Here is a 20,197-nt window from a genome sequence, read left to right as displayed (position 1 = left end):
CTTTGCAAAAAACAGCTCTGTTTTCTGTCAAAAAATTAGATGTGTCCACGTTGTGTTTTGGGCCATTTCCTGTCGCGGGCGCTAGGCCTACCCACACAAGTGAGGTATCATTTTTATCGGGAGACTTGGGGGAACGCTGGGTGGAAGGAAATTTGTGGCTCTTCTCAGATTCCAGAACTTTCTGTCACCGAAATGTGAGGAAAACGTGTTTTTTTAGCCACATTTTGAGGTTTGCAAAGGATTCTGGGTAACAAAACCTGGTCAGAGCCCCACAAGTCACCCCATCTTGGATTCCCCTAGGTCTCTAGTTTTCAAAAATGCACAGGTTTGGTAGGTTGCCCGAGGTGCCGGCTGAGCTAGAGGCCAAAATCTACAGGCAGGCACTTTAAAAAAAACACCTCTGTTTTCTGTCAAAAAATGGGATGTGTCCACGTTGTGTTTTGGGGCATTTCCTGTCGTGGGCGCTAGGCCTACCCACACAAATGAGGTACCATTTTTATCGGGAGACTTGGGGGAACGCTGGGTGGAAGGAAATTTGTGGCTCCTCTCAGATTCCAGAACTTTCTGTCACCGAAATGAGAGGAAAAAGTGTTTTTTTTTTGTCAAATTTTGAGGTTTGCAAAGGATTCTGGGTAACAGAACCTGGTCAGATACCCACAAGTCACCCCATCTTGGATTCCCCTAGGTCTCTAGTTTTCAGAAATGCACAGGATTGGTAGGTTTCCCTAGGTGCCAGCTGAGCTAGAGGCCAAAATCTACAGGTAGGCACTTTGCAAAAAACAGCTTTGTTTTCTGTCAAAAAATGGGATGTGTCCACGTTGTGTTTTGGGGCATTTCCTGTTGCGGGCGCTAGGCCTACCCACACAAGTGAGGTATCATTTTTATCGGGAGACTTGGGGGAACATAGAAGAGCAAAACAAGTGTTATTGCCCCTTATCCTTCTCTACATTTTTTCCTTCCAAATATAAGAGAATGTGTAAAAAAGACGTCTATTTGAGAAATGTCCTGCAATTCACATGCTAGTATGGGCACCCTGGAATTCAGAGATGTGCAAATAACCACTGCTCCTCAAAACCTTATCTTGAGCCCATTTTGGAAATGCAAAGGTTTTCTTGATATCTATTTTTCACTCTTCATATTTCAGCAAATGAATTGCTGTATGCCCAGCATAGAATGAAAACCAACTGCAGGGTGCAGCTCACTTATTGGCTCTGGGTGCCTAGGGTTCTTGATGAACCTACAAGCCCTATATATCACTGCAACCAGAAGAGTCCAGCAGACGTAACGGTATATTGCTTTCAAAAATCTGACATCGCAGGAAAAAGTTACAGAGTAAAACATAAATAAAAATGGCTGTTGTTTTGAGCTCAATTTCAATATTTTGTTTATTTCTGCTTTTATTTTCTGTAGGAAAACCTTGTAGGATCTACACAAATGACCCCTTGCTGAATTCAGAATTTTGTCTACTTTTCAGCAATGTTTAGCTTTCCGGGATCCAGCATTGGTTTCACACCCATTCCTGTCATTAACTGGAAGGAGGCTGAAAGCACCAAAAATAGTAAAAATGGGGTATGTCGCAGTAACATGCCAAATTTGTTTTGAAAAATGTGGTTTTCTGATTCAAGTCTGCCCGTTCCTGAAAGGTGGGAAGATGGTGATTTTATCACCAGAAACCCTTTGTTGATGCCATTTTCAGGGAAAAAACCACAAGCTTTCTTCTGCAGCCTTTTAAAAAAAAAAAAAAAAAGTTTTCACTGTATTTTGGCTAATTTCTTGGTCTCCTCCAGAGGAAACCACAGACTCTGGGTACCATTAGAATCCTTAGGATGTTGGAAAAAAAGGACGCAAATTTGGCGTGGATAGCTTATGTGGACAAAACGTTATGAAGGCCTAAGCGCAAACTACCCCAAATAGCCAAAAAAGGGCTCAGCACAGTGGGGGGAAACGGCCCAGCAGCTAAGAGGTTAAATAAACATTGAACATACTCTCTTCCAATATCTCACAATCGAGTACCAACAAACATAAGATGTGATTGACTGCCAACCCATTTCTCTATGAAAGAGCGTCCAGTGAGAATGAACAACAAAGCCCAAGAAATACATTATCACTACACCAAAATGTGTGTTGTATGTTATAACTCATTGAAACAATCTTAATATTCTCAGAAATACACAAACACATTTGTATACTTGTTAGACCTGACATGCCTTAGGGTGGTCACCCCAAACTTTTTGCCTGCCTCCCTCCACTTTTTGGACTCTGTTTTTGCTGGCTTTTATACTCTGCGCACTTTACCACTGCTAACCAGTGCTAAAGTGCATATGCACTCTCCCTTTAAATATGGTAACTTTGGATCATACCCAAATGGACTATTTAATCTACTTATAAGTCCCTAGTAATGTTCACTGTATGTGCCTAGAGCCTGTAGATTAAATGCTACTAGTGGGCCTGCAGCACTGGTTGTGCCACCCACTCAAGTAGCCCCTTTACCTTGTCCCAGGCCTGCCATTGCAAGGCCTGGGTGTGCAGTTTCACTGCCAATTCGACTTGGCATTTAAAAGTACTTGCCAAGCCTAAAAGTCCCCTTTTTCTACACGTAAGTCACCTCTAATGTGTGCCCTAGGTAACCCCTAGAGCAGGGTGCTGTGTGGGTAAAAGGCAGGGCATGTACCTGTGTAGTTTACATGTCCTGGTAGTGTAAAACTCCTAAATTCGTTTTTACACTACTGTGAGGCCTGCTCCCTTCATAGGCTAACATTGGGGCTGCCCTCATACATTATTGAAGTGGTAGCTGCTGATCTGAAAGGAGCAGGAAGGCCATATTTAGTATGGCCAGGATGGTAATACAAAATCCTGCTGACTGGTGAAGTTGGATTTAATATTGCTATTCTAGAAATGCCACTTTTAGTAAGTGAGAATTTCTTTGCAATTAAATATTTCTGTGCCTTACAATCCACGGCTGGCTGTGTTTAGTTGACAGCTCCTTGTGCATTCACTCAGACACACCCCAAACACAGGGTACTCAGCCTCACTTGCATACATCTGCATTTTGAATGGGTCTTCCTGGGTTGGGACGGTGGAGGGCCTGCTCTGACCCAAAGGACTGCCACACCCACTACTGGGACCCTGGCAGACAGGATTGAACTGAAAGGGGACCTGGTGCACTTCTAAGCCACACTTTGAAGTCTCCCCCACTTCAAAGGCACATTTGGGTATAAATCAGGGCCTCTGCCCTACCACCTCAGACACTTGCTGGAGAAGAAACCTGAACCAGAACCTGCATCCTGCCAAGAAGAACTGCCTGGCTGCTAAAAGGACTCACCTGACTGCTTTCTACAAAGGACTGCTGCCTTGCTGTTGGCCTGCTGCCTTGCTCAACTCTTGCTTTGCTGCAGAAGTGCTCGCCAAGGGCTTCGATAGAGCTTGCCTCCTGTTCCCTGAAGTCTCAGGACCAAAAAGACTTCTCTTTTTCAACTGGACTCCTTGTGCGCCGAACAATTCGATGCACAGCTTGCTCCGCAGTGAAAAATTCACTGCACGTCGATCCGGAAAGACGCCACTCGACCCCGCAAGGAAAAGATCGGCGCGACGCCTGCGGTGCGATCGGAACTTCGACACACGTCCTGCCTGGACAACGCCACCCGACTTCCAGAGAGGAAATCGACGTGATGCCTGCTGTGAGGGAGAAGATTCCACGCACAGCCCACCGTAATGACGCGCAGCCAGATAACAAGCCCAGGATTCCATGCACAGACCCCGGGACATCTGGTTATCCCTCTACCCACAGAAGGAGACTGTCCGCGCCAGAAAACGACGCATGACTTCCCCGCGTGAAAAATAACGACGCGAGTCCGTGTGTAAAGGGGCAAAACCGACGCACACACCATTTTTCCACGCATCTCCTCCTCTGCGGCCCTCTGCGGAGATTTTCCACTCCAAACCAGGTACTTTGTGCTTGAAAGAGACTTTGTTTGCTTTTTAAAGACTTAAGACACTTTATATCACTTTTCAGTGATATGTCTACAAATTCATATTGCATCTTTTATCGTTTTGACCTGCAAATATCCTGATAAATATTATATATTTTTCTAAACACTGTTTGGTGTATTTTTGTAGTGCTATATTGTGTTATTTTATTATTTATTGCACAAATACTTTACACATTGCCTTCTAAGTTAAGCCTGACTGCTCAGTGCCAAGCTACCAGAGGGTGGGCACAGGATAATTTGGATTGTGTGTGACTTACCCTGACTAGAGTGAGGGTCCTTGCTTGGACAGGGGTAACCTGACTGCCAAACAAAGACGCAATTTCTAACAATACTCATATACAATCATACCTATATTGGACCCTTGAATCTCTATTGACACAAAATATGCACAGTGACACACATTTTAACCTAGCAGATGTAGGAGTATGTTAGAAATGGGGTCTTTGGTTGGCAGTCAGGTTACCCTTGTCCAAGCAAAGACCCCCACTCTAGTCAGGGCAATGGAGAAACACACCTGGTTAACCCCCCCTCACCCCTTTGGTAGCTTGGCACGAGCAAAAAGGCTTAACTCAGAAGCAATATCCAGAGGTCAGGTCAAAGGTACTTAGATATTTGGCAGCCCCTAACTTATCAATGAGCTCATCAGCTCAGGGGATGGGGTGCACGTCAGTCTTAGTGTCTGCATTGAACCTGAATTCTGGAGTGGCACCAGGAGCAGCACCTTTCGGGACCAAGACCACAGGGCTGGCCCATGGGCTACTGGAACACTCAATAACCCCTAAGGCTAACCTCTGGGATACCTCATCCTTGATGTTAGTCCTAACCATGTCAGTCACTCTGTAAACTTTATGTTTAACAGGAGGACTGTCCCCGGTGTCCACATCATGTGTACACAGATGAGTGACCCCTGGGATCAAGGAAAATAGAGAGGCAAACTGTCCCAACTCTTGTCAACAGTCCCTCTGTTGCTCTGATGTCAGTGAGGGGGAGAGGTTCACACCCTCCACCAACCCATCATTCTCCTTAGCAAACAGGAGGTCCGGAATAGGTTCACTCTCTTCCTGCACCCCACCACCTGTCTCGAGGAGCATTGTCACATCTGTCCTCTCAGAATGAGGCTTGAGGCGGTTTACATGCAGGACCCTCAAAGGGATCCTGGGTGTCCGCGAGTTCACCGGATAGGTGACATCAATCTTGTGCTCCACCACCTTAAATGGCCAAGTCCGTTTATCCTGGAGAGTCCTAGGCTCCACTGGGGCCGTCACCCACACTTTCTGGCCAGGCTGGAACTCAATCAGAGTGGCCTTCCGGTCATACCAGCGCTTCACATCTTCCTGGCTTGCTTCAAAGTTCCCTTGGGAGAGCTTCCTGAAGTGGGCTGTCTGGTTCCTAAAAGCCAGCATGTAACTGAATACTTCCTGGAAGGGCTTACTGGAGGCTTTCTCCAAGACTTCCTGAACCAGACTCAAAGGTCCCCTGACAGGGTGGCCATACAGTAACTCAAAAGGGCTAAATCCAAGACCGTTTTCAGACACCTCCTTGTAGGCAAACAAAAGGCATGACAAGAGGACGTCCCACTTATACCTCAAGGGCTCCCACAGGACCATGAGCATGCCACTCAAGGTGTGGTTGAATCCCTCAACCAGACCATTAATTTGGGGGTGGTAAGGAGTGGTGAACTTATATGTCTCCCCCACACTTCTTCCAGAGAGACTACATATATGTTGATATGAATTTGGTACCCCTATCAGATACCATCTCCTAGGGAATCCCCATGCAGGTAAAAACATACATCAATACACATCCCATTACACAGGAGATGACTGACCTCAAGGGAATGGCTTCTGGAAACCAGGTGTCATGGTCCACCAAGACCAGGATAAACATGTTGTCCAAGGCTGTCTTCGGATTCAGAGGCCCCACAATGTCAATACCAACTCTTTTAAAGAGGGTGCAGACCACTGGAAAAGGTAGAAGGGGAGTCTTACATTTCCCCCCACTCTTGCCACTTGCCTGACAAGTTTGGCAAGACCTATATTGTACATCTGAGTGCCTGCGCATTTGGGGCCAGAAGAAGTGGGTGACAAACCATTCAAAGGTCTTGTCCTGCTCCAAATGTCTAGCTAAATGCACATCATGAGCCAGTAGGAAGGCTCTGAAGCACTGGTATACCACCAGAACACGGGCTGACCCAGGCTCAGCAACCCTAGGCTCATTATATAGGAGGCCGTCCTCCCAGTAGATCAAGTGTGATCCAGACTCATTGCGAGACACCTGGTCTGCAGCCTGCCACCGCACACCCTCCTCTGTGCCCCACAGAATGCTTCCCTGGTGGTTCCTCCTTCCTGCTGCCACTGAGTCAGCTCAGGAACTTCCTCCAGCTCAGAAACCTGTTCCTCTATAGGCTCTGGGACATTCCCCTCAGGTTCAGACTCCTCCCGAACTGTGGAATCTTCTGGAGCTGGTTTCCAACACCTCTTGTCCTCCTTCTGACAACACCTGGGCCACTCTTTCAGGCTGCAAGATCTCCTGATCACCCTGACTGGCTGCCATTGACTGGGTGCACATACATACCCACCCAGTCAGACCCAACATCTCCAAGTGAGACCTGTGTTTCACCTCGTTCCAAGATGAATCCTTCACGTCATTGCCAAGCATTAACAATCTATAGGCATGGTTGGACTCACAGCAACTCTCAAGGCACCTGACACCCCCCCTCCCCCATTCAAAGGGAATCTCTGTCACTCTGCACAGGTGATATGAGTTGTCTACTGCAACTACTTGGTGAAGTACATGGGGATCTATCTGCTCTTCAGGCACCAGGTGACTTCTCAGAGTATTCACACTGCATGTACTTCTTAGTTTTCTCAGACACAAGGGTTCTCTGGACCATCTCACTGTCCCCTAGTGAAACAAGGGACATCTCAGCTGGCTCCCACCCACCTGGAACCAACTCTTCCCCAAGCGCTAAACTGGCCAAACCCTGTGACTCAGCACCAGTTGTTGTAATTTAGTAGCGATTAGATTAAGCATTAGCAGAAGACATCTTGTATTTAGCAACTATTGTGAACATTTCGCGGAATCCATTTTGTATTCATGGCAGCCATTATCTCTGCCATGTGCTCGTCATGTGCTCTGTCCTACCTTTCTGTTAACTACTCTTGAAAATCTGTCTAGTGACAAGTTATATTTAGCATCTCCCACTTTGCACATGCCCAGAAAGGTTTGCAGCTGTTAGTAATCAGTTACAGACAGTAATGTGTCAACTAGTCCTTGAAAACTGTTAGCCCCTCCTACCTGTCGACTGTGCATGTCCATATGACCTTATATCTATGTAAGTCTTGCTTCTATAATTGTACCACCTTCTTTTAGCCCCAGTGTGGGTATAAAAGGACCATGCTCTCTTAGTTCAGTGTGCTACTTCAAACATTACCGAAGAGTGCTGTTTGAACTGTAGTACCACCTCATGAGGTTTAATAAACTTTGTCTTTTATTTCAGTTTCTGTGCCAACTTCTTCCTATATGGTCTGAGGACTTTGTGCAGAGAAGGGCGAACCCCTTGCACTAGTAGGCCTTGCTGAGGCTTACTTCAACAAATTGGTGCCCGAAAAGGGACTCATCGGCGACTCGGACGCCAGACAGATTGGTCGCGACGAAGGATTGGGATCTCGCTGCGGACGATCAATGCCTGAGGAGACCCGAGTCTTGGCAACCACAGTGTTTTTCCCTTCTTTCTGATTTGACCATCCAGGTGGAGCCGGTCCTCGACTGAGATCCTTTTTGTTCATTCGTTATGCAGTGACCATTTGGTCGATTTTAGAACTTGGCAGTTGGAACCTGGATGCCCTGTGATTGGTAAGAGCTGTTTTACGGCACTTGCTGTGGGCGTTGATGCCTTTGTTTGGTAATGAAGTTTAGCACCACTTACTGTGGCTCTGGTGTTTTTGGGTGACTAGTCAATTTGTGTCCTTTGAATTGATATATAAATTGCAATTTATATAGGCAGGTAATGAGGAGAATTTTCTCCAATTTAATTTTGATTTGAACGGCACCTTAAGTGCTACTTTGATTATAATATTGCATATTCTGCACTATTTTTGGCATGCCTGTTTTTAGCGCACTTCGTAGGATGTGTTGCTTTTGTAATGGTACCAATTTGAGACTGGAAGAAACGCAACCGGCACCCCCAGAGGGGACGCCCAATAGAGATATGTATGTTAAACATGGTCTTTCTTCTATAATGTACAGCACATTATGGAATAAATACACTTGTGCGGATCCTGAGTTACGTTGGCCTATGCATGGGTCATTTGATTTGCGAAAGATTGAGTATATGGAACAATGTATGTGTAAGCGAAGGTCTAGGCAAGATATGTTTGACTGTGTACGAATGTGAGACAAAGAAGTGCGTGGACGAGTGAAGCGTGAGCAAGCCTTGCTTGAGAAAGAGCAGCGGAAGAATGTATATGTGAAAGCATTGGAAATGAGAAAGAAAGAAATAAACGATTTAAATGAGATAGAAGAGAAAGAACGTAAATTACAACACAGTGAGTGCTGGTGCCCACTTGGGACATTTGGGATCCCCCCTCACATGACTCACCTGGTCACATGCATAACACTTGTGGTGACCCCCCTCTGCAGGTTTCCCTTTAGAAAATCAGGGCTTCTTTTCAACTGCGGTCTGGGAATCCTTACCCTGGAAACTAGGTTGGCGCCCTTCAGAGAACTCGTCCTGTTTACCCTTACCCCCCACTGCTTCTGATATGGACTCTGCCCACCCTTGGAGAGGTCTCCTCCATACCTGGTTTGGACCCTGGTGTTCTCTCAAAGGTCTGCTTCCTGAGCAAGGTTCCTGGTGTCAGTCAGCCTGCTGTCAATCAATTGTTGGTGCAGCTCTGGGAAACAAAGACTATACAAGTGCTCCCAAGCAATCAGGGTGTAAAGCTACTCATACGTTGTTACCTTACTGCCCTTCACCCAACCATCCAGTGACCTGGATGAAGAGTCAACACATTCCAACCATGTTTGGGATACCTTCTTTTTGTAGGAACTAAATGTCTCCTTGTACTGCTCAAGGCTGAGGCCATACCTTGTGAGTAGGGCATCCTTCATTATAGAGTAAGTGAGCCCCTGAGGATCCCCTGAGGGTGTCAGAGTATCCCTCCCCTCTACCTCAAAGTGCTTCCATAGACCTGCCTCCCAATGTGCTTCAGGGACCATGTTCTTGTGGAGAGCAGACTCATACCCCTTAAACTACAAGTATATGTCATCCTTCCCCTTTTAATCCTTAACTAGGTCTTTGGGAATGTGCACCCTCCTCTCAGTCTGCACTATAGAACTGCTGCCACCATCTCTACTAGACTGGCTCCTCTGATCTAGCTCCCTCAAACTAAGCTCATGAGCCAGGAACACCATCTTCTATTTTATGGCCAGCCTCCTCTCCTCCTTTTTCCTCTCCATTTTCATCCTAAATTTATCTAACTCTAATTGGTGAACCCTCTCTGCCTGTCTGTCCTGCAACTCTTCAGGAGTCAGACCCCTGGATGAAACACTGCCACCTGCCCTGGAGATCCTCGCCCAGGCATAACATGTTCACCCACTACCACATTGTGAATACTCTGCACCTCCTCATCCTCCTCCTCTGTGTGCTCCCCCCGGCCTCCATGGCTGTCACCCAGGCCCTCAGTGCCTTCTGCAGCTCCTCCGTCATGGTGGAGCTCTTAATGGAACTGGCAAGTTCCTTACAGAACTGTTTCAGTTGGGCAACTGTGTAACTTTATAGCTTCCCTGACTCAAAGACAGCCCCAGCAAGTACATCTCCAGATTGAGAAATTATGGCACATCAAAAATGCAAAGTTCCACGGCAGACCAAAAGAGTTCCCAGTGAGAAGTTCAAAAATCACACAAAATGGAAGCAATGAAGTCCAAAAAAAAGAAAAAAACACAAAAACAAGTGGTATGTGGTCATGTAATGGTCTTCACTGAAAAAAGTAGAGTGCACTCAATCACTGTAGGTCAGGCACAAATACAAGTCCAAGCTTCACCGCTGATCACCAATGTTAGACATGGGGTCTTTGGTTGGCAGTCAGGTTACCCCCGTCCAAGCAAGGACCCTCATTCTAATAAGGGCAAAGGAGAAACACACCTGTTTAACCCCCACTCAGCCCCTTTGGTAGCTTGACACAAGCAGAAGGGCATAACTCAGAAGCAATGTGTAAAGTATTCGTACCAAAACACACAGTAATACGGTGAAAACACTTCAAAATGGACACCACACCAGTCTGGAAAAATATGTACTATTTATCTAAATAAAACCAGACTAAAACAACAAAACTCCAATATTCAATTCAGCTTTATTTCGGTAAAACAATACCATAAAAGCATGCCAACACAATTCATACATTTCTAAAAGAAAACAAAAGCAGTTTGGTAAAAACAGTAAAACCAAACCCATCATAAGAATATAAGAAAAAATAAAATCCAGGACTCCCCCTGGGTCATACAGTACAGTTAGATAAAAGAAAAAGAATAAGTAATTGATCGGTTAAAACATTATAACAATGCACAGTACACATCACTTTACAAATCACCAAGAATATTATAGAGTGGTCATAAATAGAATCTGTGTGCACAGAGCAAATGGGATTGATATCTGACTGTTAATAGCTATGGCTGTGTACTGGCAAGAAAGTTCACTTGGTCTCTAGGACTATAAGTAAGCACAAATAATGACCATTGTAAGAATAGAATTTCGTGCTTCTTTTGTAGGACATTTGTCCTTAGCATACCAAAGTGCCTCTAAGAATCTTGGCAATGTGCCTTCCACCATCGCATGTGGTCTTGTTTTACTAGTTTTTAAGAGCTGAGTGGGAATCCCTAATGCCCAACGATTTCTTTTCCCATACATGCCTATATTCGGCTGAAAGCCATAAAGGGCAAACAATCAAGTATTACAAAAGACACATTATTCCATCAGCAATTAACAATCATTTAGCTACTAAAAACTAACTGTCTGGATAAAAGGGAATATTAATCTTAAAAGCTATAAATAAGAATCAATTACAGTATTACATTTTTATAAAACCCTTAGAATTTGCCTCCAGTGCCATCAGGCACTTATTTTGCTTTGGTAGGGGAGGACTATTTAAATAAAGTGAATAAATAACTGAATAACTGAATCCTAGAGCCTTAGGCCTGCCTTGTCTCTAATAAATGAAATTGCTAGTAAGAACCGGCTTAAACCAAAAACAACATATGGTATTGTACTAGATCTCAAGAATCTTGCTGCTTCATTATAGTTCCTGATTCCAACGTTCCTGCAGATAGGTCGAAGCCATTTCCTCCTTGGTTTATCATAGGCATTGCAGTTTAAAAGGACATGGTCCGTCGTTTCAGGAGTCTCCATATTGCACAGCCCACAAATCACCTCTTGTGTTCTCCCATTGAAGGGGCCCCATTTAGAAGTAAAAGCCTTAACCTGGAGAGTCCCATATCGAAGCTTCATAAATAAAACTTTTGCTCGTCTAGGTTGGATAGTATCTATCCATTCCTCAGCATACGGTAATGGTTTCATATCCAGGAAACTTAAAGTGAGTCTACCTAGATCCTTGCTGTAGAGAGGGCTGTTTAGGGTAAAGTCCCAAAATACTTGTTTTAGTTGAATCTTAGATTGTTTTGTTAGTGTGTATGGTTCTTCCCAGTAAAATTTTAGGCCAAGAGTGTAAAAGCATTGTTTTATATAATGGAGCCACGGGAGGGAAATTGCCTTGTCCAAGTCTATAATCTCAATTAGCGCTTGCCTATAATGGATTAATTCAGGGGTAGACCAAAGTCTACACCAGTAAAGCAAGGGCCTCAAGGCTGCCAATTTACCTATTTGTTTCATGTTAATATCATAGGTTAAAGGAATCAGTGGAGTAGATGGAGGGAGACCGAGTACCCCCCTCATAAAATTATTTTCCAGGGTAACCAATGGGGTTAGATTTGTGAATCCCCAGAGTTCAGCACCATATAGAGCAGCAACCTGTGCTTTGCACCTATAAATCTCAAATACTGGTGAAACAATACTAGACCTTGAGCATTTGTAATTTTTGCTAATTGCCATGGAACTATGCGCTAAGGAAATAGCAGCTTTATTAACATGCAGTGTCCATGACAATTTGGCATCAAGGAGTATCCCTAGATAATTGAAATTTGTTACTCGTTCCAATGCCTGCCCTCTAATCCGAATGTTTCTCTTGAGTGCTTTATGAGGGTTAACAGTCAGGTATTTGGTCTTGCTTGTGTTAATTTCTAATCCCTTCAGGCTGCAGTAATCGCTAAATTTATCTAATAGAGTTTGCAAGCCCATGGGAGTTTGAGATAATAGGATAGTATCATCTGCAAAGAGGAGGGCGGGGACAGGATCACCGTTCAATCTTGGTGAGTCATGGTTGCTTTGTTTCAGAAAGTGTACCAGATCATTAATGTATAATGAGAAGAGGGTTGGGGCAAGCACACAACCCTGTCTCACCCCCCTCTTAATAGGTATTGGGTCTGTCAACTCTCCCTTTGGCCCCCACCGAACCTTTGCAAATGTATTCTCGTGAAGTCTCTCTAGCTGGCTCAAGAGGTTCCCTGGCATACCCTGTTTCCCTAACGCAGCCCATAAGGAGTCCCTTGGCACTAGATCAAAGGCTGCGCGCAGATCCACAAATGCAATATAGAGATGGCCTTTCGTTAGTCTAGTATATTTCCACATTATCGTCGATAGCCTAAAGGCCTGATCGACTGTGCTCGTCTGGTGTCTAAAGCCGGCTTGGTATATGGTCAGTATGCTGTTTCCATCTATCCAGCTGTTAATCCTATTCAGCAGCTGTCTAGCATATACTTTTTGCGTGACATCTAAGAGGCTAATTGGTCTATAATTCCCTGGTTCATCCCTGGAACCTTTTTTGAAGACTGGGATTATTTCTGCCCCTTTCCATGTCTCGGGGACAAGACCTCCCCTTGCTATAGCGTTACTTAAAAGATTTAGATAGGGTGCCCAAATTTCTAAACTATGTTTGAACAAGTCCCCCGGGATTTTGTCCAAACCGGGGGCTTTCCCCAGCTTGATTGCTTCAATGGCGTTCACCGTCTCCTCGAGGCTAAATTGTAACTCGGGTAAGATGCCCTGAGTAGCTAGTGTTATATGTCTTGAGGGATAGAAATCAAGGCTGGGGGGGTCAGAATAAAGGTGTGTAAAATGGTTAACCCATGTATTGGGATCTATATGATGATCAGTAGAAATTATCCCCTCTTTACTACCATGGGTAACTATTTTCCAGAAGTTCCTAGCGTCACTGGTTTTTGCTGCTTCCAGGAGATCTTGCCATTTTTGATCCTCCCAGTTGCTTTGGGCAGTTGCCAGTGTTTTCTTGTAGCTGGCCCTTGCCTGTTGTATGGCCAATTGGTTCTTTTGCTTTAGAGCCTCTATCAGCTCTTTTTTCCTCTCCCTACATTTAATAGTGTACCATGGGCTGCTTGGGGTGATCTGCACCTTCTCCTTTTTGGGCTTGTACCGTGGCTGTTTGGTCAGGAAGGGTCTTAGTGCAATACTCATTGATTGGTGGATGGCCGTGATGGGGATATCAGCAAGTTCATTTTCAACATAAGGCTCTAGGAGATTAGAATATGTATGGTAAATATTTGTCATAGTCTCCAGATTGCCTATTATTGCAGGCCATTTTATATCCCGTCTGTTGTTACTGAGGGAGGGTTGTAACTCCACCTTATTATGTTCTGCATATTCCAAATCCAAATCTAGGAGGTGGGCGCTAAGTTCAATTATTAACGGAAAGTGGTCACTTTCCCTTCTTTTATCTATTTTAAAAGTCACTAATCTTCCCCATGTACTTATACTATGTAAAATATAATCTATTTTCGAGGTAGAGTTGCCTCTCTGGAAGGTATCCAAATTAAGGCCTCCTTCACCCACTCTACCATTACATGCCCTTAGTCCATGATTTAATGTAAGGCCCATAAGTTGCAATGCAGCCACTGTGCCTGGGACAGTTTTTTCTATTGTTAAATAAGGAATTGCTCTGGCTCTATCCTCTTCTTCTGCTAGATGTTCAAATCCAGTTATGGGTTCATAATTACAGTTAAGGTCACCCCCATCATAATTGTCTCTCCTCCTGGGATCATTTTAAGCAGATCGTCTAATAAAGTTATTTCAGGCGACTCCAAGTTTGTCCTTCTAGGTCTTATATATACATTGAATATGTGGGATATTATCTTATTTTTTCCCCCCATTACCAACCATAAAATGTCATCTGACTCTGAGTCTTGCATACGAATCTCAACATTTAGTGAGATTTTCACCCAGACAACCAGTCCCCCCGACGGTCTCCCTCTGGCAGCTGAAATTGCACTAATAAAGTAGGTTTTATATCCTAGCTTATACGGTGGGTCTTTAAGCCAAGTTTCTTGAAAGAGACAAACATGATATTGATCAATATAGTCCTGCCATTCCGGGTCTGTAAGCTTATTTTTTAAGCCTGCTACATTCCAGGAGATCATAGTGATAGGACCCCTCCCGATTGGGGTGATAGCATTAGAAGTAGGGCTCAAATATGCTGTCGAATCTTTCCTACGGGGCAGAGACTCCACTATATTCCCTGCCTCTGTTACATGAGGATCAAACCCTATGAGGGGCTCACCTACTATTGGGTCCCCAATTAGTCCCACTTGTGCCTGATCAATCTGGAGTAGTCAATCTACTCTTTCAAGATTGGAATCGGAGTTTCTATTTTGCAGTCCCTCCATGTCATTATACTTAGGCCTCGGGATTAGGGGTTTGGTAATGTAAGGTTCCGAACTGAACCTCATGGCATTGATCGTGGGGGCGGCGGTTCTCTGTTCCATGTCGATCAGGCCTCTGGATAAGCTTCCATCCTTAAGTGTTAATGCAATAACATCGTGTTGCCCCATCCCCCCTGAGATTCTTTCTGCCCTCTTAATATCTGAATGAATTATGGATAGACAGTGTCTTTTGGTCCTAATCCAATGTGTAAGCTTATTCTTTAAGGAATCTTCGTCTTCACTACTATCTATGGCCAATTTTGGGACATTTAATAGATATACAACATTGGTCCTAATGGGAAACCTATCCCCCACAGAATACCGATTCCATGTAGTATAATAGTTGCGATCATGAGATGCTTGGGGATGGGTGATCTGGGTAAGCTCCACATTCCCCTTTTGGGGCCCTTTTACCAAACAGGATTCTCTACGTGGATTCCCTATTTTTTGGCATAGATCACTAGCATTACTTCTAGGGTAATTGCGTGGGCCAGTATTTCCCCCGTTTGCCCCTCTCGTATATCCCTGCGGTTGCTGAAAAATCTTGGCTATAGCTGGGGTAGGGTTGGGGTTAGTAGTCAAATTATGGGAACTTGTGGGTCTACCTTGTGGCTGAAGTGATATAGGAGGGGTCTCCTTTTCGCACTGAGGTTTGTGGGTACCCCTACCCCCCCCCCTTTTCCACAAAATCTGATAGGGTTTTTACTTCAAGTTTCAGGTCCTTAACTTCCTGTATTAATCCAGAGAGTAGGTCATAGAGGTCTGCTATAGTTCTTGTTTTATGTTTTGGGGGGTTCACTGGTTCTAAGTTGCATGGAGAGATCCTCTCTCTAAGTACCTGTACAATTGGAATAGTTGGGTATAACTCGTTCAGCAATTCTCCCTCTTGTGTATTCTGTTCTTTATTACTATCAAGTTCTGCCAAGACTGCATATTTATTAGAACAAACAACTTCACACTCCTGTATGTGGCCCTTCTTCCTAGTACTATCTATGGAGCATGGGTGTCTGGATCGAGTTGTAGCATCCTTAGGGCTACCAGACCTAATATCGGGTGATTCCTCCCCCTCTAGGTGACTAATAGTGTCTATCACTAAATCTTCCTTTAGTTCAACTTTCTTTGTGTAGTAAGAGGTAATCTTTTTATCAGGTCCCTCCCGGACAGTGGCCCTACTACATAATAATGACTCTACCTCCTCAATAAGATCATCAATTTCGTCTATGGTGCAATTCTCGCCCGCATTCCTGAGTTTTTTTGTAGATTTCTCTTTTCCCCTTGGGGGTTCTGATGCCTTACGTTTTCCCATGCTTTGAGCCACCTATATGATACTTCGGCTCTAATGAAACCCGAGGACAAATATGTATTTATGGACAAGAGTAGAAGTAGGTCTAGTGGGGTAAGCCTAAATGATAAATACTGACAATGAATATGACAGGTATTTAAGTAAAGGTTTAACACTCAGAATTACAAGTAAATTTCTTGTAATACAGTAGAGAGACAGCGACCTGGCCCGGACCCACTTCAAATCTAGCAGGTAATAATAAGAAAAGCACTTTGCTGGGAGAGGGTGGCTTCCGTCCTAAGACCCTCTATAAGAAGGACCTTTTTGGCACAGTACCTTCAGGCGGCCAGCTACTTATGAGCTACCTAAGCCGAGTGACTTGATGTGAAAGTTAGGGGGGTGGCCCTGCCCTGCCTCTTCCTGGCAATGACGGGCAAGGATGGGCCCGACCTTGGCCCGGGCTTTGCCCGGGCGCCGCCCGCGCGCGTCCCGCGACGGCGGGAGCGCTGTTGAAATTTAAAGGGCTCCTGCCCCTGGACACACCTCTTGACGCGCTTCCCGCGACGGCGGGAGCGCTGCTAGAGTTTAAAGGGCTCCTGCCCCTAGACACACCTCTTGACGCGCTTCCCGCGACGGCGGGAGCGCTGCTAGAGTTTAAAGGGCTCCTGCCCCTAGACACACCTCTTGATGCGCTTCCCGCGACGGCGGGAGCGCTGTTGAAATTTAAAGGGCTCCTGCCCCTGGACACACCTCTTGACGCGCTTCCCGCGACGGCGGGAGCGCTGCTAGAGTTTAAAGGGCTCCTGCCCCTAGACACACCTCTTGACGCGCTTCCCGCGACGGCGGGAGCGCTGTTGAAATTTAAAGGGCTCCTGCCCCTGGACACACCTCTTGACGCGCTTCCCGCGACGGCGGGAGCGCTGCTAGAGTTTAAAGGGCTCCTGCCCCTAGACACACCTCTTGACGCGCTTCCCGCGACGGCGGGAGCGCTGTTGAAATTTAAAGGGCTCCTGCCCCTGGACACACCTCTTGACGCGCTTCCCGCGACGGCGGGAGCGCTGCTAGAGTTTAAAGGGCTCCTGCCCCTAGACACACCTCTTGACGCGCTTCCCGCGACGGCGGGAGCGCTGTTGAAATTTAAAGGGCTCCTGCCCCTGGACACACCTCTTGACGCGCTTCCCGCGACGGCGGGAGCGCTGCTTGAGTTTAAAGGGCTCCTGCCCCTAGACACACCTCTTGACGCGCTTCCCGCGACGGCGGGAGCGCTGTTGAAATTTAAAGGGCTCCTGCCCCTGGACACACCTCTTGACGCGCTTCCCGCGACGGCGGGAGCGCTGCTAGAGTTTAAAGGGCTCCTGCCCCTAGACACACCTCTTGACGCGCTTCCCGCGACGGCGGGAGCGCTGTTGAAATTTAAAGGGCTCCTGCCCCTGGACACACCTCTTGACGCGCTTCCCGCGACGGCGGGAGCGCTGCTAGAGTTTAAAGGGCTCCTGCCCCTAGACACACCTCTTGACGCGCTTCCCGCGACGGCGGGAGCGCTGTTGAAATTTAAAGGGCTCCTGGCCCTGGACACACCTCTTGACGCGCTTCCCGCGACGGCGGGAGCGCTGCTAGAGTTTAAAGGGCTCCTGCCCCTAGACACACCTCTTGACGCGCTTCCCGCGACGGCGGGAGCGCTGTTGAAATTTAAAGGGCTCCTGCCCCTGGACACACCTCTTGACGCGCTTCCCGCGACGGCGGGAGCGCTGCTAGAGTTTAAAGGGCTCCTGCCCCTAGACACACCTCTTGACGCGCTTCCCGCGACGGCGGGAGCGCTGTTGAAATTTAAAGGGCTCCTGCCCCTGGACACACCTCTTGACGCGCTTCCCGCGATGGCGGGAGCGCTGCTAGAGTTTAAAGGGCTCCTGCCCCTAGACACACCTCTTGACGCGCTTCCCCAATATACACAAGTCAAGATTTTAATTTTCAAAACAATAAGAGTTTTGCTTCATAGAAAACAATGGAAATGTTGATTTTACACAAAGTGCCCAGGTTGCATCAAAATTAAAGCTGCATGGTTAGAGTGTGTCAGAAAAGTCAGTGATGCATTGATTACTAACTCACAAGTGAGGCCATGCGTCATTTCTTCTCCAGTCGTGTAGGGGATGCATTGTTTTTCTCCCTCGCAAGAGAGAGATGCGTCGATTTCTAGACAGGGTACTTCAGATCTACACGGGTTCACGATGACTTTGACGAGCAGTGACAATGCGTGAGAAATCCGGTGGCGCAGTGTTAGAAAACTGCGCTGCATGAGGTTTGAGTCATTATCAGCAGCCACAAGTGGGTATTGTGCTCTTTCTCCAGCTGTGATGCATCGATCTCCCAGCCGCGATGCAGGTGGAGTGTCGGATTCAGCCGCAAAGCGGGTGGCGCGTCATTTATCAACCGCGTTGCAGATGGTGCATCAAACATTTCCCTGCACAGTGTTCTGTGTGTGGATTTCTGTCCTTGTTCTGCCAACTTCACCTCTCAAGGGCCCAGGCACTGGATAGGGCACCACTTGACAAGGCAGGAGTCTCAGTAGAGAGTCTAGGTGCTGGCAGAGGAAGTCTTTGTTGGCCCTGAGACTTAAAAACAGAAGGCAAGCTCAGTTCATGCCCTTGGAGATTCTTCTCAAGCAGAAATGCACAACAAAGTCCAGTCTTCGTCCCCTTTCACATGCAGAAGCAGCAGCCACAGAACAGCCCAACAAAGCACAACACAGGCAGGGGCAGCACTTCTCCTCAGCTCTTCGGCTCTTCTCCTTGGCAGAGGTTCCTCTTGGTTCCAGAAATGATCTAAAGTCTGGGGTTTTGGGTCAACTACTTATGCCTCTTTTTGGCTTTGAAGTAGGCTAACTTCAAACGAAAGTCTCTATTGTTTACAGGATCCTGCCTTGCCCAGACCAGGCCCCAGACTCACACCAGGGGGTTAGGAACTGCATTGTGTGAGGGCAGGCACAGCCCATTCAGGTGTAAGTGACCATTTCTCCCTCCACTCCAGCCCAGATGGCTCATCGGGATATGCAGGCTACACCCCAGCTCCCTTTGTGTCACTGTCTAGAGGAGATTCACAAACAGCCCAACTGTCAGTTTCACCCAGAGAGGGAATCCACATACAGGCAGAGTTATAGAATGGTTAAAGCAAGAAAATAACTACTTTCTAAAAGTGGCATTTTCAAACTAACAATCTAAAAACCAACTTCACTAACAGCTGTATTTTTAAATTGTGAGTTCAGAGACCGCTAACTCCATATTTCTATCTGCTCTCAAAGAGAAACTACACTTTAAGGATATATAAAGGCAGCCCCCATTGTAACCTATGAGACAGATAGCCTTTGCAGCATTGGAAAACGAAGTTTGCAGTATTTCACTGTTAGGACATGTAAAACACATCAGTACATGTCCAACCTTTAACATACACAGAATCCCGTGCGGCTACTAGGGCCTACCTTAGGGGTGCCTTGCATGTATGAAAATGAAAGGTTTGGGCCTAGCAATTGGGTACACTTGCCAGGTCAAATTGGCAGTTTAAAACTGCACCCACAGACACTGCAGTGGCAGGTCTGGGCCATGTTTACAAGGCTACTCATGTGGGTGGCACAATCAGTGCTGCAGGCTCACTAGTATCATTTGATTTACAGGCCCTAGGCACCTCTAGTTCACTTTACTAGGGACTTACTAGTAAATCAAGTATGCAAATCAGGGAAAAGCCAATTACACATACAATTTCACATAGAGAGCACTTGAACTTTAACGCTGGTCAGCAGTCGTAAAGTGCCCAGAGTAATAAAAACTGCAAAAATAGAGTGCAGCACTCAGTCAACAACCTGGGAAGCAGAGGCAAAAAGTTAGGAGAGACCACGCCAAGGATGCCAGGTCTAACAGAGGATGAAAGGCTTGAAACACCTACAGTGATTAGATCTGACACATATGACACATATACAAAGAAACAACAGCTCATAGACAGATTGAGTAATATGTGTTAAAAAACAAATGCACATAGGATACCAACCGGCACAGAGAGTTGCAAAGGCAGACCTATAAGCATACTGTCAACATGCTCAGCCTAACATTGGATG

This window comes from Pleurodeles waltl, chromosome 12 (assembly GCF_031143425.1).
Source record: "Pleurodeles waltl isolate 20211129_DDA chromosome 12, aPleWal1.hap1.20221129, whole genome shotgun sequence".
NCBI lineage: Eukaryota > Metazoa > Chordata > Amphibia > Caudata > Salamandridae > Pleurodeles > Pleurodeles waltl.
The sequence above is the reverse complement of the archived record's forward strand: the minus strand, read 5'-3'. Positions refer to the sequence as shown.